At 39.1% G+C, this 24,461-nt stretch overlaps 1 pseudogene; it reads left to right on the top strand.

Annotated features, from left to right (window-relative positions):
• The first annotated feature begins 237 nt into the window (after window positions 1–237).
• LOC115900556 lies at window positions 238–338 on the top strand (annotated as a pseudogene).
• Window positions 339–24,461: the final 24,123 nt, after the last annotated feature.

Here is a 24,461-nt window from a genome sequence, read left to right as displayed (position 1 = left end):
GAAAGGTCTCAGTTCAAAAGTGTTTCTTTCTCAAGGCAGTGGCTTAGGGTCCTTGCTTAAATAATATTTTAACAAAGAGCCATAAATCCTACATAGTGATAAGAAAAAGAATAAAGCATCTTCAGGCTTCCAAAAGGTGGGAAAATATGGGAAGGTAAATTGATGGGGAGAGTGAAATCTGCTCCTAGATCCTCTGGTGCCGTTGTCTATGGGCTCTATCTCTGAGTGTGTGGATGTGTTCTCTTCGGCAGCACGTGTACTAAAATGGAAACAATACAGAGAAGGTTCGTATAGTCGCTGTGCAGGGATGACACAAAATAAAAAAGCAATAAAGTAGTAAAAGTCTAGTTTAAATTTTAAATATATATGTATATATATATATATTTTAAAAAAGAAAGTGTGTTGTAAAGGAGCTTGTCCTTAGGTGGGAAAAGTAGAGAGGAGGGGCAGAGTCTGCCTTTCTGTTTTAAACTTTTACCTTTAATTAAAATCGCCAGTATGTTAGAGAGGCATATTTTGCTTACAATTCCTCTTTCTCTCACACAAATATTGAAGGCTCTGTAAAGGATGGAAGACTTGTCAATCACCTCTGTGTTTGCATTCATAGTGTGTGACAAACAACTGGCACTAAGTAAATATTTGTTGGATGAATAAGTGAACACATGAATGTGTGGTTTACAGTATGCTCAGTATCCTACTGGCACCAAATATAACCTTTTGCATAAGACCAGTATCAAAATTAGTAAATACTTCATGGGAATTTATTTGCCACATAGAAATCATTTAATAAATGCTAAACCCTTATTTGAACTACAAAAAGAAAAAAAATCACTCAACAGAGTGAGGGAAATGAATATAAATTTAACAAACCTGACCATAAGGGTTTTGATTATTTAATGATTTAATGAGTCTGAGAGTGGGTGAGTGCATGACTGATTGCTTCATGGAACCCATGGGGTTATGTGAAAGGACCAGAGTTAGCTGCAGACCAATACTGTTAACTCGAGAAATACTTAGGGGGTGCCTACCTAATGCCAGGTGAAGTATATAGTGAGACTGAGCTTATGATGAATAGCTCAGTATTCACCAAGCTGTAATTACTTTGGAAAGTAAAAAAATGTTTACCTGGTTTGAATAAAATTTGAAACTTTAAATAGTATGCTAAATGGTAAAATTAGAAATTTAGGGCAATTGGAGATCCCAGCAATGTATGTTTCCTAGTTCCACCTTAGGTTTTGATTGAAGACAGGCTACTTGCACTTAATGTCTCTCTGGATCGATTGAATCCTAAGTTTAACTATTAAGGATAATTATGAAAACTAATTATTAGGACAAATATACATTTTATTAATGTATATAGGAGGAGGGAGTATCAAAGCACTTAGGAATCTTTTAGCGAAAATCTTGAGTTTGTTGCAGCCCAGTCTGAGCCTTAAGGTCCCTGTGACAGGTAGAATTGCTCTTGCTCTAACGTTGACTTCGTTACTTCTCCTCACCACTGGTCCACCTCTGCAGATGTCTGGAGAGGCAGCTTTTTGTTGTTGCTGTTGTTGTTGTTTTTGTTTGTTTGTTTTTTTGAGACAGTTTTGCTTTTGTTGCCCAGGCTGGAGTGCAGTGGCTTGATCTCAGCTCACTGCAACGTCTACTTCCTGGGTTCAAGCGATTCTCCTGCCTCAGCCTCCCGAGTAGCTGGGATTACAAGCATGGGCCACCATGCCCGGCTAATTTTTTTGTATTTTTAGTAGAGACGGGGTTTCTCCATGTTGATCAGGCTGTTCTCAAACTCCCGACCTCAGGTGATCCGCCCTCCTTGGCCTCCCAAAGTGCTGGAATTCCAGGTGTGAATCACCACGCCCGGCCGAGAGGCCGCTTTATAACAGAAATGTCATGAGTTCGGGAACCAAACTGAGTCTGCCCTTTATTTAAATGTTTCATAAACTTGAACAAATTGGCTTTCATCTTGGAACCTTCTTAGCTTATTTACCTGAAATGTCAGGGCAAATTGCACCTCGTGCGGAATTTAATGAGGTCATAGTCAAGTAGGCCTGGTGTGGTCCTAAGAGCAGAGGACTGACAAAGGGTCCCCCCTTTTCTCTTCCTCAGAATCAAGAACCTTGTTATTAGGATTTTTCACCTTAACTCCTGAGTTTCTCCATACTTGTCCTTCTCTGCTCCTCTGGTCAAAAGTTCAATGTTAGTAATCATTAGGAGGCCAAGTAGTTGGGAGAAAAGAGCCCAAAGGCAAGAACTCCTTGTCTCTTCTTTGTACTTCTAAGGTCTCCTGAGTTGCAGTTTCCTACCTGAGCTAGATGTGACTTGAAAGGATGTTGGGGGTAGATTCTGGAATTTTCATGTCCGGCTATTTAAAATGAAAAAAATCTGAAATGGATGTGGAAATGTCCATTTGTTCTTATTATAATCTCATACTTTATCTTCATTTATGATTGCTATTTAGTCAGCAATAGAACACTTCAGCTTTCAGTTTCTTCCTCTGTTAAGCAAGTCATGCTCTGTAAACAAACACTCTGCTAAGTGCTCTTTGAAGGGGCCTTTTCAACCTTTTGTGATGTAAAGAATCTTTTATGGCACAAATGAGTCCACCTTCTAATTTAGTTTTTTAAAGTAGGATATTCAGGGACTCCATTTACCTATTCTATTTAGAACTTAATTATACATGAAAGAATGTGTATTACTTTTCTTTCTTTAGTGTAGGGATTGTAGAACTTGTTGCTGATTTTGACCGTGTATTCAAGTTAACTGTTCCCCTTGGTATTTGTTTAATACCCTGTACATATCTTTGAGTTCAACCTTTAGTACATGTGGCTTGGTCACTTTGTGGCTGAGGTAAGAACGTTCTTGTGGAAGACAAGTCTGTGGCTTGGTGAATCTGCGTGGCCAGCAGTCTCTGATCTGTGCAGGGTATTAATGTGTCAGGGCTTGAGTGTTCTGGGATTTCTCTAGAGGCTGGCAAGGGCTCCTGAACCAGTTTCTGCCCTGCCAGTCTGTCAGGGTTGGAAAGTGCAAGCCATAGGACCCAGTTTTCTTAGCTGACGTTTTCTGCCAGAACACCGTGGGCTGTTACTTGCCTTGAGTTGGAAGCGGTTTGCATTTACACCTGTAAATGTGTTCATCCTTTTAATTTATGTAAGGTTTTTTTGTATGCAATTCTCAATTCTTTAAAGAGATGACAACAAATTTTGGTTTTCTACTGTTATGTGAGAACATTAGGCCCCAGCAACACGTCATTGTTTAAGGAAAAATAAAAGTGCTGCCGTAACAGGAAAAAAAAAAAATTACTAGAGGTTGTCTGGCATGGTGGCTTAGGCCAGTAATTCCAACATTTTGGGAGGCCGAGACGGGCGGATCACCTGAGGTGGGGAGTTTGAGACCAGCCTGGCCAACGTGGAGAAACCCCGTCTCTACTAAAAACACAAAATTAGCTGGGCATGGTGGTGCATGCCTGCAATCCCAGCTACTCAGGAGGCTGAGGCAGGAGAATCGCTTGAACCCAGGAGGCGGAGGTTGCGGTGAGTTGAGATCGTACCACTGCACTCCCGCCTGGGCAACAAGAATGAAACTCAGTCTTAAAAAAATGGAAAAAAAAATTACTACAGGCTTAGCAGCAAAAAACAAAACTTCATTTCCTTAGTTCACACTTTTATAGGTCAGAAGTCCAGTTCAGGAGGGCTCTGCTAGGTTTCATACTCAGAGTCTCACAGGACAGAAACCAAGATGTAACCAAGCTGGGCCCTTCTGTGGAGGCTCTGGAAGAGAAATGGTTTTTAGTCTCATTCAGGGTGTTGGTATAATTCAGCTCCTGTGATGATGGCACTGAAATCCTCCTTTCCTGTTGGCTGTCAGTTGGGGCCATTCTGTGCCACACTGCCCACATTCCTTCTCATATGCTCACCTCCATCTTCATACCAGCAACAGTGCTTTGAGGCCTTTCTTTTTACATCTAACATTGCCTTCTGCTTTCTTCTCCTGTTATAGAAAAAATTATTCGATGACACTTATTAAAGCACATTAATGCAGACTTTATTTGGGGCCACCACAACAGATGTGGGGACTGCAGCAATGAGTTCTCTGATGGAGACATGGGCAAGTGGGAATTTATAGTCGGAAAGCAGGGTGGGAACAGTGGATGAAAAATTACGAAGAGGAAACGTCAGGGGTAAGGGAAATTCTGGCTGAACCGACCTAACAGGTTTCTTGCTGAAGACAGTCCAGGATGATCAGATATCACCTGGGAGATGGTGGAGGATGAGGAGTCCAATCAGATATCGAGGGTGGGGAGTTCTTGCTGAATTCACTTAGCAGGGTTCTTGCTAAAAGTGGATTTTCTAAGGAAGTGCATAGATGGGCCTGGGAGAAGATTCAGGAGACTGACTAATGTTTGGCCAAGCAAAGAACCTCTGTCTCACCAGAGAAAGCTTTGTGCATTTGAGGACTTATGGTTAGACTGGGTCAACCCAAATAATCTCCCTTCTTCAACATCACCTGTGCTATATAACATAACAGAGCCACAGGGATAATATCTTTTCATAGTCACAGGTTCCAGAATGGAATCTTGAGTGCCATTTTTAGAAATCCTGTCCAGCACAGGTACATCTCTACAGAAAAATAGTTTTCTGCTCTGTCGCCTCCTTCATGTACCATTCTCCTGAGCGTTCTTCAGAAGGATACTGATATCCTCAGGCAAGAAATCCTGGGACGTTGAATAAAAGTAGACAAAGTAACTGAAGCAGAGGAGAAATCCAATAAAAACAGGGATTTCTCAGCAATTTTCTTGAGTTAACATCTTTGAAAAATAGGAACTTCCGAAGTTCAACCAAATCCAAGTTCTGAAGTATCTCACTAAGACTGAAGAGGAATGTATACCAACTCAAATTTTCCTTGAATTAGACAGAATAATTTTGTTGAGCTGCTAGGTTATATAATAAAGCCTGCCAAGCCCCATTTGATCAGAGTGAGCACTCACCATTTGTCCATGGACTATTAGATTAATAAGTGATATCTAACCAGGCTTATTCTGCCCACACACAGCAAGCCAATCACTGATATGAGTTTTACAAAAGGGAGTTTATTCATGAGGCAGCCAAGTGAGGAAATGGGAGAACATGTCTCTAGTACATCTCCCTGAAGATGGGGTTTGAAGGATATTTGTGGGATAGAGGATTAAGACGGTCCAGACATGGGGAAAGGTGATTGGTAGTGGGGAAAGATGATGTAATTGATGGTCTTTGCAAGTGTAACTGAGGATCATGACTCTTCATAGGATGCATGTTCAGTAGCATGATCTGAGGAAGGAGTTTTGGCCCTCTGATGGCAAAAGATAACATTTTAGGCATTTGTGCAGGCCCAGTTGAAGGGTCGGTGGTCTCAATCAGTTGAAACCAGACAAGAGCTGTCCCCTAGCTCCTGAAAAACAAGTTAAAGCAACTGTTACCATAGTGACATACACATCAGATATATTATCTCTAAGGAAGCTGGTGAGAGTTGAGTTACATATTGTTTGGCTACATGACTTTTAGCTATAAGAGTTTAAGATCAACTAGAAGTAAGCAGTTAAAAGCAAGCAAGGCAGGTTAAGTTTGGCAAGCTTAATCAGGTCAGCCTTCAGTTTCACAAGGACCAGAGTACACAGTTATTGAGAAGACTGATAGGCAAGAAAGTTCTTAATTAACACAAGATGTTAATTTCTTTATAGACTGATTTATAATTTTTTCTTAATTATCCATTTATATTAAACTATATACTACAGTTTGTCATAGCTAAAGGGGAAAAAATTCATTAAAATCTGCTATAGGCAAGCAACACCTTCACAAAACACAGGATGAAAAGTATCTAGGCCATCACTCCCGATTGTACTCATTCATTTTTCAGTAAGTGCTGAGCACTTACCATGTGCCGGACACTGATGTGGGTATGCGAGAGAGAGCAAAGAACAGAATGTGCCCAGATCCTGTCTTCATGAGATTTACATTCCGGGGCCCTGAAAGGTGAGCTGCTGCCACAGGTCCTCCTGGGCATAAGAAGCAAAGCTGGTTCCTGCAGAATAGTGACTCTGCAAGAGCAGAGCCCAAGGCAGACACCCATCTCATGCCTGAGATCATGTGTCAGGGCCCAAGCTTGGTCAAAGTGAAGATTAAAAATGAACTACTGCCCCTGCTATATGTAAGAAGTGATGTATTGCCTCCTGCAAATTCCAGAGTCCACCTGAGTCTGCTCTGGGAAAGGGGATACATGCAAACAGGAAGACTTAACCTAGAGACTCCAAGGTTTATCTAGGGGATATATGCGCTCCATATCATTTAACATATGTAACAAAATTTTTCTTTCATAGGACTTTGGGTAAGATAGTGCAATTTGAGCACATGGTTTAACTGCCTTTCTCTCTATTAATTCCATTGGAAAGACTGATAGGTAATAAAAATAGGGGAAATTTTCATCAGACCTGTGTTGCAATCAAAAGTGAAAAAAATAAACTCGAGGGATTTCTAAATTATACGTTATTTCCATCCAGGGGAAAATAAAGAGGCACGCCTGAACCTCCAGAGGGGCATCAATAGGCTGATAAGGCATAGTCAAAAAGAACATTTGTTCATATACAAACCTCACTGCGAATTTTGAAAATCTTCCTGGCTGATTGGGATTTGCAGACGCCAAGAGAATGTACTGATGAAGGAACAGTTGTGAAGTGCCCTTATGAGCAGAGTCCAGGAGGGAGAAGAGTAAAGAGAGCCCCTTCCCCCAGGAAGAAAGCACAGTTGCCCTTCTGAGACTGGAGTATATCCCCAAGCGGGAGGTTTAAAACAAACCTCTCCATAGTCACCGCAGTAGAGAGGGCAAGGGCAGGAGGCAAGATCAGCCTCGGGCACCTCTTTCCTTCTTGACATGGGCAGGTAGTATTTAAAAACAACTGCACTAAGTTCCCTCAGGCTCATGAGCTTGGAGAAAGCAGCTGATGCAGCTAACTCAGGCTCGTCCTTGATATCGTTAATGGCAGCAGAAGCTATCACCCAGCACACACTACATATATCTCGTTTTTGTCCCATTTAACAGATTATAAAACTGAAGCACACACAAAAAATTCCTTGTAGTACAAAGTTATAGAGCTAGGATTCTAAACACAACAATTAGATAAAGTATAATTTAGAAATCCCTCAATAGTGAGTTATAGAGCTAGGATTCTAAACACAGCAATTAGATTGCAGAGGCCAGATTCTTACTGACTGTACCATATTGCCTCTTTCAGGAAGAATGCAGGACACTGCTAAGACTTTTAGCCAGTTTCAAGTAGAACTGATTGAACAAAGCTGGCTGCATGCTACTCTCCAGTCAAATATAATGAAGGGGAATATGCTACCCCAAAATATTCCACTTTGGTATATGGACAAATTTTAGCTGAAGGCAATTGTGAATCAACAGATGCAGAAAGAAGCCTTCTTGGAGCTTCTCTTACCTGACTAAAAGCAGAAACTTCTGAGAAATGAGAACCACCATAAATCCTTTCTCCAGGGAAGTTTTATGGTCATGAAAAAGATGGAAAGTTGGCACCAAAATGAGTCTGCCCAAACCTTCCTAAAATAACACTTATCTTACATTAGTTCTCTCACATATTTACCTTCACATAATTTACTGCCCCTAAAAGCCCAAAACTCTCCTTTCCTTTATGTAGTCACTTCCCCACAATTTTTCACCTTTTGTTTAAATGGTATATAACCTTACAATTCTACCCAATTCTTTGGGTTTTCCCTGTTTGTTGTTGTTATGTTGGTTTTGTAAAACCCTATACTTGTGAAAATATTAACATCAATAACATTTGTACGTTTTTTCTCCTGTTCATTTGTCTTTTGTCAGCTTAATTTGCATACCCTAACCACTAAACCCAAGAGAGTAGAGGAAGAGGGGAAAGTGTTTTAGTTTTTCTCCACTGCAATAAGAAGAATCCCGGCGATGATACAATCCTGAAAGAATTTCACACGGTGGTAACTTCCTTCCCGTTCTTCTCAGGCTGAAAAATTACAGAAACACACCTTTCCTCACCCCCTTGTGTGAATTGCAAGGATTTGGTTAGAGATCATCATAATTTTCTTTTCTTATTTTTTGAGATGGAGTCTTGCTTTGTTGCCCAGGTTAGAGTGCAATGGCGTGATCTCAGCTCACTGCAACCTCTGCCTACTGGGTTCAAACCATTCTGCTGCCTCAGCCTCCCAAGTAGCTGGGACTACAGGCATGTGCCACCATGCCTGGCTAATTTTTGTATTTTTAGTAGAGATGAGGTTTCCCCATGTTGTCCAGGTTGGTCTCGAACTACTGACCTCAGGTGATCCGCCCATCTCGGCCTCCCAAACCTCATGATTTTCTAACAGATTTCATATCAGTTACCATTTTGCTGACAGACAATGCCAGTTAATTTCAGAATTTGAGCTCTAAGGGTGAGCAAACCTAGGGAAATCGCACTTCTTGGGAAGATAGTACTGGAAAGTTAAGAAGAGACTCTCTGCCTGTGTCTGGTGTTTTAAACAGGGAAGTGGCAATCCCAGATGGGGAGAAGAGTGTTCACCAAGGGCCATACTCACTTCATTACTGCAATGTGTTTTCTGATGCCACCTGGGAGGGCACTGGCAAAGGGAAATGTGGAGGGATCAATGGGATCTAAACTTTAATCATGAGGTTGAGACAAACTAATCTGGTTTCCATCACCCAAGGAGGAAACAGAATGGATAGAGACAAGAATGCAGTGGCAATGACCCTTCCTGGCTCTCAAAAGCAAGGTATCCACAGCCAAGCTGTTTCTGGGATAAAAGGAGAGATCAGAAGTCAGCCAGTCCTGGGTTCAAGTGCCTGCTTGCTGTTTATTGCATGAGTAAACTACAGCAGTTGCTTGAGTCACTGACTATTCTGTCATATGGAGATTATTGTTACCTATCTACTGCATTGGTAGAATTTCATAGGAATGAAATGTAATGGGTATGTCAGCCTGGTAAGTGCTTTTCGTGGACACACAGACTCATTCTTATGCTCACCTACCCCTGTTTATTCTCCACACATTAGCACAACACCCAATGTAAACTTTTAAAATCACAAACAGATTCATGTAGTTTCCCTAATTCAACCCTTCAATGACTTGCCAACACCCTGAGAACAAATTCACCATTTTCCCCCACAGTCAACATGGTCTGCCCATGGCTGATGTTCCAACCTCATCTTTAGCACCCTCCCCTTTGTCTACTGGGCTTCAGTACCACTGATGGATCACTGCCACTCCACTTGCCAAGAGTATGCATAACCAGGGCCTTAGCATGTGCTGTTCCTTCTTACTCAAAGCCCTTCTGTAGATATTTACATGGCTCATTCCCTCAGTTCATTAAGGTCTCTGCTCAAAGGACATGTCTCAGAACACGCTTCCCTGGTTTATCATAAATGACCATCTTTTTATGCTTGATCTCCTTACTCAACTTCAGTCTCCTTCTTAAACATTACATTATGTATTTATTTATTCATCTTTTGTCTTTTTTTTGTAACACACCATGGGTTTCATTCCTCTCTATTCCAATGCCCAAATCAGTGCTGGCACATAGATAATAAATGTAAGTTATCTTTGCCTTCCTTCTTTCATTCCCTATCCTCTCTCAGGACTACAGAATCCCATTCAGAATATATGAGAATCAGGGGGCGGAGCAAGATGGCCGAATAGGAACAGCTCCAGTCTCCAACTCCCAGCGCGAGCGACACAGAAGACCGGTGATTTCTGCATTTTCAACTGAGGTACTGGGGTCATCTCACTAGGGAGTGCCGGACAATCGGTGCTGGTCAGCTGCTGCAGCCTGACCAGCGAGAGCTGAAGCAGGGCGAGGCATCGCCTCACCTGGAAGCGCAAGGGGGAAGGGGATCCGTTTTCCTAGCCAGGGGAACTGAGACACACAACACCTGGAAAATCGGGTAACTCCCACCCCAATACTGCGCTGTAAGCATACAGGCACACCAGGAGAATATATCCCAATCCTGGCCGGGAGGGTCCCACGCCCACGAAGCCTCCCTCACTGCTAACACAGCAGTCTGCCGCGATCTATCCGCAAGGCAGCAGCGAGGCTGGGGGAGGGGCGCCCGCCATTGCTGAGGCTTAAGTAGGTAAACAAAGCCGCTGGGAAGCTCGAACTGGGTGGAGCTCACAGCAGCTCAAGGAAGCCTGCCTGTCTCTGTAGTCTCCACCTCTGGGGACAGCGCACAGCTGAAGACCAACAGGGGAAGTAGCGGGAGCCGGTGCAGACGCGAACGACTCTGTCTGACAGCTTTGGGGAGAGCCGTGGATCTCCCAACGCGGAGGTTGAGATCTGAGAACGGACAGACTGCCTGCTCAGGTGTGTCTCTGACCCCTGAGTAGCCTAGCTGGGAGAAATCCCCCACTAGGGGCAGTCTGACACCCCACACCTCACAGGGTGGAGTACACCCCTGAGAGGAAACTTCCAAAGGAAGAATCAGACAGGTACACTCGCTGTTCAGCAATATTCTATCTTCGGCAACCTTTGCTGCTGATACCCAGGCAAACAGGGTCTGAAGTGGACCTCAAGCAATCTCCAACAGACCAAAAGACAGTCCTTCTGACTGTCAGAAGGAAAACTATCAAACAGGAAGGACACCTATACCAAAACCCCATCAGTACGTCACCACCATCAAAGACCAGAGACAGATAAAACCACAAAGATGGGGAAGAAGCAGGGCAGAAAAGCTGGAAATTCAAAAAATAAGAGCGCATCTCCCCCTGCGAAGGAGCGCAGCCCATCACCAGCAACAGATCAAAGCTGGTCAGAGAATGACTTGGACGAGAGGAGAGAAGAAGGCTTCAGTCCATCAAACTTATCAGAGCTAAAGGAGGAATTACGTACCCAGCGCAAAGAAACTAAAAATCTTGAAAAAAGAGTGGAAGAATTGACAGCTAGACTAATTAATGCAGAGAAGATCATAAACGAAATGACAGAGATGAAAACCATGACACGAGAAATACGTGACAAATGCACAAGCTTCAGTAACCGACTCGATCAACTGGAAGAAAGAGTATCAGCGATTGAAGATCAAATGAATGAAATGAAGCGAGAAGAGAAACCAAAAGAAAAAAGAAGAAAAAGAAATGAGCAAAGCCTGCAAGAAGTATGGGATTACGTAAAAAGACCAAATCTACGTCTGATTGGGGTGCCTGAAAGTGAGGGGGAAAATGGAACCAAGTTGGAAAACACTCTTCAGGATATCATCCAGGAGAACTTCCCCAACCTAGTAGGGCAGGCCAACATTCAAATTCAGGAAATACAGAGAACGCCACAAAGATACTCCTCCAGAAGAGCAACTCCAAGACACATAATTGCCAGATTCACCAAAGTTGAAATGAAGGAAAAAATCTTAAGGGCAGCCAGAGAGAAAGGTCGGGTAACCCACAAAGGGAAGCCCATCAGACTAACAGCAGATCTCTTGGCAGAAACTCTACAAGCCAGAAGAGAGTGGGGGCCAATATTCAACGTTCTTAAAGAAAAGAAGTTTAAACCCAGAATTTCATATCCAGCCAAACTAAGTTTCATAAGTGAAGGAGAAATAAAATCCTTTACAGATAAGCAAATGCTTAGAGATTTTGTCACCACCAGGCCTGCCTTACAAGAGACCCTGAAGGAAGCCCTAAACATGGAAAGGAACAACCGGTACCAGCCATTGCAAAAACATACCAAAATGTAAAGACCATCGAGGCTAGGAAGAAACTGCATCGACTAACGAGCAAAATAACCAGTTAATATCATAATGGCAGGATCAAGTTCACACATAACAATATTAACCTTAAATATTAATGGACTAAATGCTCCAATTAAAAGACACAGACTGGCAAACTGGATAAAGAGTCAAGACCCATCAGTCTGCTGTATTCAGGAGACCCATCTCACATGCAGAGACATACATAGGCTCAAAATAAAGGGATGGAGGAAGATCTACCAAGCAAATGGAGAACACAAAAAAGCAGGGGTTGCAATCCTTGTCTCTGATAAAACAGACTTTAAACCATCAAAGATCAAAAGAGACAAAGAAGGCCATTACATAATGGTAAAGGGATCAATTCAACAGGAAGAGCTAACTCTCCTAAATATATATGCACCCAATACAGGAGCACCCAGATTCATAAAGCAAGTCCTTAGAGACTTACAAAGAGACTTAGACTCCCATACAATAATAATGGGAGACTTCAACACTCCGCTGTCAACATTAGACAGATCAACGAGACAGAAAGTTAACAAGGATATCCAGGAATTGAACTCATCTCTGCACCAAGTGGACCTAATAGACATCTATAGAACTCTCCACCCCAAATCAACAGAATATACATTCTTCTCAGCACCACATCGCACTTATTCCAAAATTGACCACATAATTGGAAGTAAAGCACTCCTCAGCAAATGTAAAAGAACAGAAATTATAACAAACTGTCTCTCAGACCACAGTGCAATCAAACTAGAACTCAGGACTAAGAAACTCCATCAAAACCGCTCAACTACATGGAAACTGAACAACCTGCTCCTGAACGACTACTGGGTACATAACGAAATGAAAGCGGAAATAAAGATGTTCTTTGAAACCAATGAGAACAAAGATACAACATACCAGAATCTCTGGGACACATTTAAAGCAGTGTGTAGAGGGAAATTTATAGCACTAAATGCCCACAAGAGAAAGCAGGAAAGATCTAAAATTGACACTCTAACATCACAATTAAAAGAACTAGAGAGGCAAGAGCAAAGACATTCAAAAGCTAGCAGAAGGCAAGAAATAACTAAGATCAGAGCCGAACTGAAGGAGATAGAGACACAAAAAACCCTCCAAAAAATCAATGAATCCAGGAGTTGGTTTTTTGAAAAGATCAACAAAATTGACAGACCGCTAGCAAGGCTAATAAAGAAGAAAAGAGAGAGGAATCAAATAGATGCAATAAAAAATGATAAAGGGGATATCACCACTGACCCCACAGAAATACAAACTACCATCAGAGAATACTATAAACGTCTCTACGCAAATCAACTAGGAAATCTAGAAGAAATGGATAAATTCCTGGACACTTACACTCTTCCAAGACTAAACCAGGAAGAAGTTGAATCCCTGAATAGACCAATAGCAGGCTCTGAAATTGAGGCAACAATTAATAGCCTACCCACCAAAAAAAGTCCAGGACCAGATGGATTCACAGCTGAATTCTACCAGAGGTACAAGGAGGAGCTGGTACCATTCCTTCTGAAACTATTCCAATCAATAGAAAAAGAGGGAATCCTCCCTAACTCATTTTATGAGGCCAACATCATCCTGATACCAAAGCCTGGCAGAGACACATCAAAAAAAGAGAATTTTAGACCAATATCCCTGATGAACATTGATGCAAAAATTCTCAATAAAATACTGGCAAACCGGATTCAGCAGCACATCAAAAAGCTTATCCACCATGATCAAGTGGGCTTCATCCCTGGGATGCAAGGCTGGTTCAACATTCGCAAATCAATAAACGTAATCCAGCATATAAACAGAACCAAAGACAAGAACCACATGATTGTCTCAATAGATGCAGAAAAGGCTTTTGACAAAATTCAACAGCCCTTCATGCTAAAAACGCTCAATAAATTCGGTATTGATGGAACGTACCTCAAAATAATAAGAGCTATTTACGACAAACCCACAGCTAATATCATACTGAATGGGCAAAAACTGGAAAAATTCCCTTTGAAAACTGGCACAAGACAGGGATGCCCTCTCTCACCACTCCTATTCAACATAGTGTTGGAAGTTCTGGCTAGGGCAATCAGGCAAGAGAAAGAAATCAAGGGTATCCAGTTAGGAAAAGAAGAAGTCAAATTGTCCCTGTTTGCAGATGACATGATTGTATATTTAGAAAACCCCATCGTCTCAGCCCAAAATCTCCTTAAGCTGATAAGCAACTTCAGCAAAGTCTCAGGATACAAAATTAATGTGCAAAAATCACAAGCATTCTTATACACCAGTAACAGACAAGCAGAGAGCCAAATCAGGAATGAACTTCCATTCACAATTGCTTCAAAGAGAATAAAATACCTAGGAATCCAGCTTACAAGGGATGTAAAGGACCTCTTCAAGGAGAACTACAAACCACTGCTCAGTGAAATAAAAGAGGACACAAACAAATGGAAGAACATACCATGCTCATGGATAGGAAGAATCAATATCGTGAAAATGGCCATACTCCCCAAGGTTATTTATAGATTCAATGCCATCCCCATCAAGCTACCAATGAGTTTCTTCACAGAATTGGAAAAAACTGCTTTAAAGTTCATATGGTACCAAAAAAGGGCCCGCATTGCCAAGACAATCCTAAGTCAAAAGGACAAAGCTGGAGGCGTCACGCTACCTGACTTCAAACTATACTACAAGGCTACAGTAACCAAAACAGCATGGTACTGGTACCAAAACAGAGATATAGATCAATGGAACAGAACAGAGTCCTCAGAAATAATACCACACATCTACAGCCATCTGATCTTTGACAAACCTGAGAGAAACAAGAAATGGGGAAAGGATTCCCTATTTAATAAATGGTGCTGGGAAAATTGGCTAGCCATAAGTAGAGAGCTGAAACTGGATCCTTTCCTTACCCCTTATACGAAGATTAATTCAAGATGGATTAGAGACTTAAATGTTAGACCTAATACCATAAAAACCCTAGAAGAAAATCTAGGTAGTACCATTCAGGACATAGGCATGGGCAAGGACTTCATGTCTAAAACACCAAAAGCAACGGCAGCAAAAGCCAAAATTGACAAATGGGATCTAATTAAACTAAAGAGCTTTTGCACAGCAAAAGAAACTACCATCAGAGTGAACAGGCAACCTACAGAATGGGAGAAAAGTTTTGCAACCTACTCATCTGACAAAGGGCTAATATCCAGAATCTACAAAGAACTCAAACAAATATACGAGAAAAAAACAAACAACCCCATCAAAAAGTGGGCAAAGGATATGAACAGACATTTCTCAAAAGAAGATATTCATACAGCCAACAGACACATGAAAAAATGCTCATCATCACTCGCAATCAGAGAAATGCAAATCAAAACCACAATGAGATACCATCTCACACCAGTTAGAATGGCAATCATTAAGAAGTCAGGAAACAACAGGTGTTGGAGAGGATGTGGAGAAATAGGAACATTTTTACACTGTTGGTGGGATTGTAAACTAGTTCAACCATTATGGAAAACAGTATGGCAATTCCTCAAGGATCTAGAACTAGATGTACCATATGACCCAGCCATCCCACTACTGGGTATATACCCAAAGGATTATAAATTATTCTACTACAAAGACACATGTACACGTATGTTTATTGCGGCACTATTCACAATAGCAAAGACTTGGAATCAACCCAAATGTCCATCTGTGACAGACTGGATTAAGAAAATGTGGCACATATACACCATGGAATACTATGCAGCCATAAAAAAGGATGAGTTTGCGTCCTTTGTAGGGACATGGATGCAGCTGGAAACCATCATTCTTAGCAAACTATCACAAGAACAGAAAACCAAACACCGCATGTTCTCACTCATAGGTGGGAACTGAACAATGAGATCACTTGGACTCGGGAAGGGGAACATCACGCACTGGGGCCTATCATGGGGAGGGGGGAGGGGGGAGGAGGGAGGGCTTGCATTGGGGAGTTATACAAGATATAAATGATGAATTGATGGATGCTGACGAGTTGATGGGTGCAGCACACCAACATGGCATAAGTATACATATGTAACAAACCTGCACGTTATGCACATGTACCCTAGAACTTAAAGTATAATAAAAAATAATAATAATAAAAAAAATAAAAAATAAAAAAAAAAAATAAAAAGAATATATGAGAATCAGAGTTGTGTTTTTATAACTAAAGGAGACTTGCCCCCTCTCCTACCATTGCAGGCACCACCACCTTCGCCTATGAAACCCACATTAGGAGTGCATTCTCTGTTCACTTCCTCTTCTGTGTCCTTACAGCATGGAGCTTCCTGAGCTCAGCAACTGTGTCCCCCCACTAGGGGGAAGCTGGAAGGAATCAATTTCTCCCCAGAACTGCCTGCCTCATCCTTGGACCTCCCGCTGCATCTCCCCAGTAAGTGCCTAAGTGCAGCTGTGTGCTCTGCAGCCAATGACTGGTATCCTTATAGGCACCTGGTAAGCTTTATGAGCCTTTATGGCACTCGATACATAATAAATAATAATATACTGTCAGATGATTACTCTATGACTGCTGCTATGATGAACCATTCAGGGGGAAGTAATAACCGTGAGCAAATAGAAAAGGAAACAAAGAAACAATCTGTTTTGCTGCACCTAAAATGAATCTAGGAACACAGAGAGATTCATCAGAAATTGAAATGTTTTGTTGACAAAGGCATGGAGATAATACATGTCTTTAAATGTGCCTTTTTCTGAACAGCTCCACTGTGCTCGGCCAGCACACTGTTCTCCGACCTCACATTCATGGAGGTGGCACAGGGGGACAGGGGAAGGGAGGAGACAAGCGTGGTCTCCTTGTCATAGCTTGTGACCTGAAACCATGAGTCCATTGAAAGGTAGTTTTTCTCTGACCCCAACAGGCCAGCAGTTGGGCTGTCAGAAATGAATAATAATGGGGTATGTGATCCTTTAACAGAACCTAGTCAATAAATATGTCCTATACTATCATAACTCTTTTTTCAACTCCTGTACTTGTCAGAGGGACTTGAGGTACAGAGTTTTACAGTCCTTGTCCCATTGAAGGAATATTGCTAGATGTCTGAATGTTTAATAGCAATAAAATACGAGGTGCCAAAGATCGGATTCTGTTAAAAACTAATGGCTATAGTGTATGATTCCATTTATAGAGCAACCTTGAAATGAAAAAGTTACAGTAATGGAGAACAGATCAATGGTTACCAGAGATTACAATCAGAGGGACAGTGTGATTATACAGAGGTAGCAGCATGAGGGAGATTTTTTGTAGTGCTGGAAGAGTTCTATATCTTGATTGTGGTGGTGTCAACAGAAATTTACACGTGTGAAATTCCATAGTACCATACATCATCATCAACATCACCACCACCTGCCAACAAAAGCTGATAAAAGTCAAATAATTCCTATGGTTTAATTAATAGTGTTGTAACATTACTGATTTTCTGGTTTTGAAAATGTACTCTTGTATATAAGATGTTATCATTGGGGAAAGCTAGGGAAAGCACACACAGGAACTTTCAGTATTATTTTTGCAACTTCTGTGAGTTTTCAGTTCAAAAGAAAAATTTGAAAAAAATGCAAAAACAAAACCCTAATGGATATATTCCAGTTATGTGTCCTTCGGAGTAACTATGTTTCTGTTGTCTTTCCCATTGCTGTGACTACACAATCAGGAGAGAATATATGGAGGAGATATTTTAGGACAGTGAAAAGTAAATAGTAGCAAATGGGTTGGAAAGAAGACCACAATTCAAAGCAACACCAAATGGTGGTGAGTTTATGCATTTTTTCCCTACATTATCCCCTAGGCTGAATGCAATTCAAACTGAAACTGAGAGGTGGTCATTGGCACAAACAGAGAGGCCTCCAGGAGAAACTCTCCAGTTCTGGCTCCAGGAGGTGAGAAAGGAACTCTGAAATCTCAAAAGGAATGTGGAAATCCTCTGTTGTTAATGTTGTGTTGCTATTGTTTATCCTCCAAGTAATATCACAGCAGTACTGACAGAAGCCTCGCTATTCAGTGGGGTTGCGAACCCAGGAGTGTGGAGAGAGCTACCATTGCCTTTTTCTTCATGTATCCTCCTTCCACTTGACCCCAGACAAAGTGTAGTCATGGAAGTGCATGGCAGGGCAGAAAAAATAAAGTCACAATACTTTCTCTGGAGGACCAAAAAGAGGAGTGCCAGGGACCCTTTGGAGTCGGCAAAAAACCACTGGATGTTTTACCTGAGAGACTGTGAAGAGGGAGAAAGCCAAGAAGACATCCCCCATAAAGTAGTTTAAGAAATCCTGGGTTCACCTTCAGTTTGCACATGAATGGATCTGATTCTACTGAACATATAAAGATTGAGAGGACAGAACTAATAACTAGATCATTGACCAAGTCTCAAATCCACCACAGGGTGGCACACATGTGGGCAAAATCTGAATAGCACTATGAGGCGCTGAGCAGTAAATTGCGATTGAATTCACAGCCCACAGAAGGCAAGTTGAAACTTGTAGTCTGAACTTAGTCAGGTTGCCTTGCCACTAAGAGAACCATATCAACATTTGCCGTAGAATTTAGATAAGAACCAGAGAACAAAACATAATATTCACAATATCCAGGAAATAAGCCAAAATTACTTGCCATGGGAAAAAAATAAAACAAAACAAAACAAGAAACTTTCAATTTGCATGAGAAAAAACAATTAACACTCACAAATGTCAGGATGACACAGATGTTGGAATTACCTGATAAAGACTGCAGAGCATCTATTATTTGAAAGACCTGAGAAGCAATAGTAAACACTCTTGAAAAAAATGGAAAAACAGAAAGTCAACAAATAAATAACATATAAAAAGAAGAATCAAATAGAAATTTTAGAATTGAGAAGTATAGTAACCAAAATGTAAAACTCATTAGATGGGCTCATAGCAAAAACAGAGAGGGAAAAAATGAAGAGAGCCCCAGAGATCTGTGTGACAATAATAAAAGATTTAAAATGCACGTCACTGGAATTTTAGAAATAAAGGAGAATCTTGGTAAATATAATAGGCCATTTTCCTCTTCTCAAATTTTAAAAATCTATTCCATGTTTGAAGCAAAAATTATAACGTTCCTCTGGTAATGTTTTTAATGTAGTTGCTGTAATATGAAAACTATAACGTAAAGGAAGGAAGGTAAGGGGACCTATGTGATGCTAAGTTTTCTATATAATGTACTAAAATTCTTAGAAGTTCATAAAAAGAAAGTGTATATATTTTAATTATAAGAGCAGGCAGTAATAAATAGGTAAAGTAAAATCCATAATATATCAATTAAAACAGAATAAAAGAAACTTAAATGTCACTCAATGAAAACAAAAGAGGAGAAACAAATGACAAACAGAAGTGACAGAAAGCAGACAATGAAATAGTAGAGTTAAATACAAATCTGTTAATAATAATCTTAAACACAGCAATTAAATAAGAGAAATTTTCAAAATAGATTTTTAAAAATGACTCAACTAAATGCTGTCTACAGCAAACTCACTTCAAAGATAACAAAATAGATAAATGAAAAGAAAAAGGATAGACAATTATGTCCCATGCAAACATTAACCCACAAAAGCCTGAGAGGCTATACTAATATGAGAAAAGAACATTTCGGAGCAGAGAAAATTATAAAGAGTCCTTGCATATGAAATAACAGTAACAATCCTACATGCATGTGTGCTTAACAACAGAGCTTAAATATGCAAAAATGACAGAAATTAAAGGACAAATACAAACATTTGTGATTATATTAGGAGATGTCAACATATCACTTAGTAGTATAGAGAACTAGAAAACAGATAGTCAGCAAAGACATTGAAGAATTGAATGAAACCATCAACCAACTGCATATAATTGATGTTTATAGAACACTACACTCAGTGACAACAGAATACCCATTCTTTTAAAGTCCACGTGGTACATTTACCAAGATACTCCATTACCTGAATCATTTAAAAAGCTTTGTGAAGTTTAAAATAATTAAACTCTACAAAGTTCTCAGACTTTCATGGAATTAAACTAGACATCAATAATAGAAAGATGACTGAAAAATCTGCAAACATCTGCATATTACATACCCCACTTTAAAATAATCTGTGAGTCCAATAGCAAAGACTTGGAATCAATCCAAATGTCCATCAGTGACAGACTGGATTAAGAAAATGTGGCACATATACACCATGGAACACTATGCAGCCATAAAAAAGGGTGAGTTTGTGTCCTTTGTAGGGACATGGATGCAGCTGGAAACCATCATTCTTAGCAAACTATCACAAGAACAGAAAACCAAACACCGCATGTTCTCACTCATAGGTGGGAACTGAACAATGAGATCACTTGGACTCGGGAAGGGAAACATCACACACCGGGGCCTGTCATGGGGAGGGGGGAGGGGGGAGGGATTGCATTGGGAGTTATACCTGATGTAAATGACGAGTTGATGGGTGCTGACGAGTTAATGGGTGCAGCACACCAACATGGCACAAGTATACATATGTAACAAACCTGCACGTTATGCACATGTACCCTAGAACTTAAAGTATAATAATAATAATAATAAATAATAATAATAATAATAATCTGTGAGTCAAAGAGAAACTTCCAAGATAAATAGATAAAAAGTAGAACTTAAAGAAAATAAAAGCACAAACAGATCAAAGTTGTTGTGTACAGTTAAGGAAGTGATTAGAGTGAAAGTCACAGTAATAAATGCATTTATTAAGAAAGAAGAAAGTTCTCAAATCAATATTCTATGCTTCTAACTTAAAAAAATAAGAAACAGAGCAAAATAAATTCAAAGCAAGTTTAAAGAAGAAAAGAATAAAGTTAAGAGTAAAAGTCAAGCAACAAATATTAAATATCAATGAAAGTAAAAGCTGATTCTTTGAAATAATCAATGAAATTGATAAATATCAAGATAGTAAAAAAAAAAGAGAGAAAAGATACAAATTACCAACAGTAGAAATGAAAGAGATGCTCTCACTAAAAATGGCATACATATTACAAGAATAGAGAGTGAACAGCCAGCTCAACTCTATGCACTCTCTTCAATAATTTATCTGAAATGATACAATTCCTCAAAAACTGTAAACTACAAATTCAGAAAAGATGAAACAGACAAATCTTCTTACCTAATTAAATAATTTGAATTTGTAGCTGAAGAGTCTCCTGAAAAAGAAATTCCAATCTCTGATGGTTTCCTAGTGTAGTTATATCAGATATTTTAAAAAATAACATCAGGTGTCAAAAATGTCTTTCAAATAATAGAATAAAAAATTTTGTCTACATAATTTCATGAAGCCTGTGTCACTCTGTACCAAAACTAAAGCAGCAAAGTAGAAAAAAATGAAAACTACAGACCAATATCTTGTATTAAAATATGCAAGAATTGTCAACAAAATATTATTAAATTTAATGAAGCTATATAAAATCATCATAATGACACTGACAATTCACCATGACCAAATGGAATTTATGCCAGTAAAATAAAACTTGGTTCAATGTTCAAATAGCAATCAATGTGATCCATCACATTCAGAGTTCGAAGAAGAAAAAATACATTATCAGATCAATTGATGAAGAAAAAGAAGTTGACAAAATTTAGCATTCATTTATGATAAAAACTCTTTGCAAACAGGAACAGAAAGAACTTCCTCAATTCGATAAAAGATCTCTACAGACAAAATCTACAGCTACTATCATACTTAATAATGAAAGTCCGAATGTTTTCTTCTTCAGATTAGGAAAGATAAGTAATCCTTTCTCACTATTTCTATTCAACATAGTACTGGAACTTTTAGCCAATGCAATAGGCATGAAACAGCAATTATTTTTTAGAAATAAATAAGATGTGAATAAATAAAACTGTCTCTATTCAGAGACATGATTGTCTGTATAGAAAATCCTAGAGAAGGAAAAGCAAAAACAACAGATACTGGAGAGAATGCAGAGAAAGGGAGTGCTTATTCACTGTTGGTGGGAATGTGATTTAGTACAGCCACTTTAGCAAACAGTATGGAGACTCCTCAAAGAACAAAAATTAGAACTACCATTTGATCCATCCATCTCGTCATTAGGTATCTACCCAAAGGAAAATCAATCATTATGTCAAAAAGGTATCTGCACCTATGTTTATTCTAGCACTATTCATAATAGCAAAGATATAGAATCAACTTAAGTATCCATCAACGGACGATTGGATAAAGAAACTGTGGCATATATATACAATGGAATACTGTTCATCCATAAAAAGAATAAAATCATGTCTTTTGCAGCAATATGAATAGAACTGGAGGCCATTAAGTAAAACAAGTCAGTAACAGAAAGACAAATACCACATGTTCTCACTTCTAAGTGGGAACTAAATAATGTGTACACATGGGCATAGAGTGTGGAATGATAGACAACTGAGACTTAGAAAAGCAAGGAACTAGGAGGGCATGGACAATAAGAAATAACTTAACAGTACAGTATATGTTATTCATGTGATGAATACACTAAAAGCCTTGACATCACCACTACACAATCTATCCATGTAACAAAACTACACTTGTACCCCATAAACGTATACAAATAAAAAATGTCCAAAATAATAACAAAGACATAAGTCAATACTGAGAAATTAAACTTTTTTCTATGTACTAACAATGTACAATTAAAACCTGAAATTCAAACAAAAACAATACCATTTATAATAACTCCAATAAAAATAGAAACACTTTGGCATAAATCTGGAAAAAAATCACATAGAGAATCTGTATGTTGAAAACTATAAAGTACTGTTGAAAGAAATTAAAGACCTAAATAAATGAAGAAAACTACCATGTTCAGGCATTACAAGATTTAACATAGGAAAGTTATTAATTCTTCCCAATTTGATTTGTAAATGAATTCAGTATTGACCAAAATTTCAGCAGAATATTTTATATAGATAAGCTGATTCTAAGATTTACATGGAAAAGCAAAGAAATTTGAATAACTAGAGTAATTTTGGAAAAGAAATATAAATTTTGAGAAATCATACTAATTTTAATAATTGCTATAAATTTATAGCAATCAAGACTATGTGCTATTGGTGAAGATCAAACATGTAGATCAATGGAAGAGAGTAGTGTCCAGAAATTAACCCACACAAATATGGCCAATTTATATTTGACAAAGCTACAGATGCAGTTCAGTGAAGAAAAGTATTCTTTTCAACAAATGATGATAGAACAATTTGACATATACAGACAAGAAAATAAATCTTAACCTACATCTCATACCTCATACAAAAATTATCTCTGAATTGATCATACCTCTAAACGTAAAGTGCTAAACTAAAAATTTTAGGAGAAACTCTTCAGGACCTACGGCTATGCAAAGAATTAGAATTATTAGATATGACAACAAAAGCCTGAGACACAAAAGAAAAAAATGATAAATTGGATTTCACCAAACTTAACAAATTTTGCTCTGCACAAGACATTATCAGAAGGATGAAAAGACAAGCTACAGACTGAGAGAATATATTTACAAATCACGTATCTGACAAAAGACATGTACCGGTAGTAAATAAAGAACTCTGAAAACTCGACAGTAAAAAAACAAACAACACATTTTTTCCCAATGGGCACAAGATGTTGACAGACACTTCACCAAAGAAAAAACATCGATGTCAAATAATCACAGGTAAAGATGTTCAACATCATCAGTGACTAAATGAAAAATTAGGATCATGATGAAATATCACTGCCACATACTGAATGTCCAGACTGTAAACTACTGACAATATCAACTCCTGCCAATGATGTGGAGCTTCTGGAACTCTTGCATATTGCTGATAGGAATGTAAGATGATGCAGTTGCTATGAAAAATGGTAAGTAGCTTCTTCCAAAGTATTCATATGCTCATCATATGGCTTAGCAGCTCACTCCTGGGTATTGACTCTACAGAAATGAAAACTAATGTTAGCACACAAAAATCTATACATGGATACTTTAATGTCTTTATTACTAATTGATCGAAACTAGAAATAACACAAATGTTTCTCAATTAGAAAACAAATAAACAAATAATGACACATTCATACAGTGTAGGTATCCCTCAGCCATAACAAGAAACAATCACTGATACACACAAGAACATGGATAAATCTCAAAAGCATCATGCTGAGTGATACAAGCCAGTCTCAAAAGATCACATATTATATGATTTCATTCATACAGTAGTCCCCAGCAAAAAAAAAAAAAAAAAAAAAACTATTGTGATGAAAACAGATCAGTGGTTGTCAGAGGCTGCGTGTGAGTGGGAGGTAGAGTATAAAGAGTTTGCATGAGGGAATTATTTTAGAATAATAGAATGGTTGTGTATGTTAATTATGGTGGTGGTTACACAGATCTACACATGTATTCAAATTCATAGAAATGACAGTAGTAAGGACAGTGTGGTACTGGCAAAAAAAAATAGGCCAATCAATGGAGTAAAATAGAGAACACAGAAATAAGTCACATAAACATAGCCTACTGATCTTTGACAAAAGAGCCAAGACAATTCTATGGCGAAAGGACAGTCTTTTCAACAAATGGTGCTGAAACAACTGGACATCCGCATACAAAAAAAAAAAAAAAAAAAAAAAAATGAAACTAGACACAGGCCTTACACCTTGCGCAAACATTAACTCAAAATTAATCAAAGACCTAAATAT

Source organism: Rhinopithecus roxellana, chromosome 11 (genome assembly GCF_007565055.1).
Source record: "Rhinopithecus roxellana isolate Shanxi Qingling chromosome 11, ASM756505v1, whole genome shotgun sequence".
Classification (NCBI taxonomy): Eukaryota; Metazoa; Chordata; class Mammalia; order Primates; family Cercopithecidae; genus Rhinopithecus; species Rhinopithecus roxellana.
The sequence above is the reverse complement of the archived record's forward strand: the minus strand, read 5'-3'. Positions and strand labels throughout refer to the sequence as shown.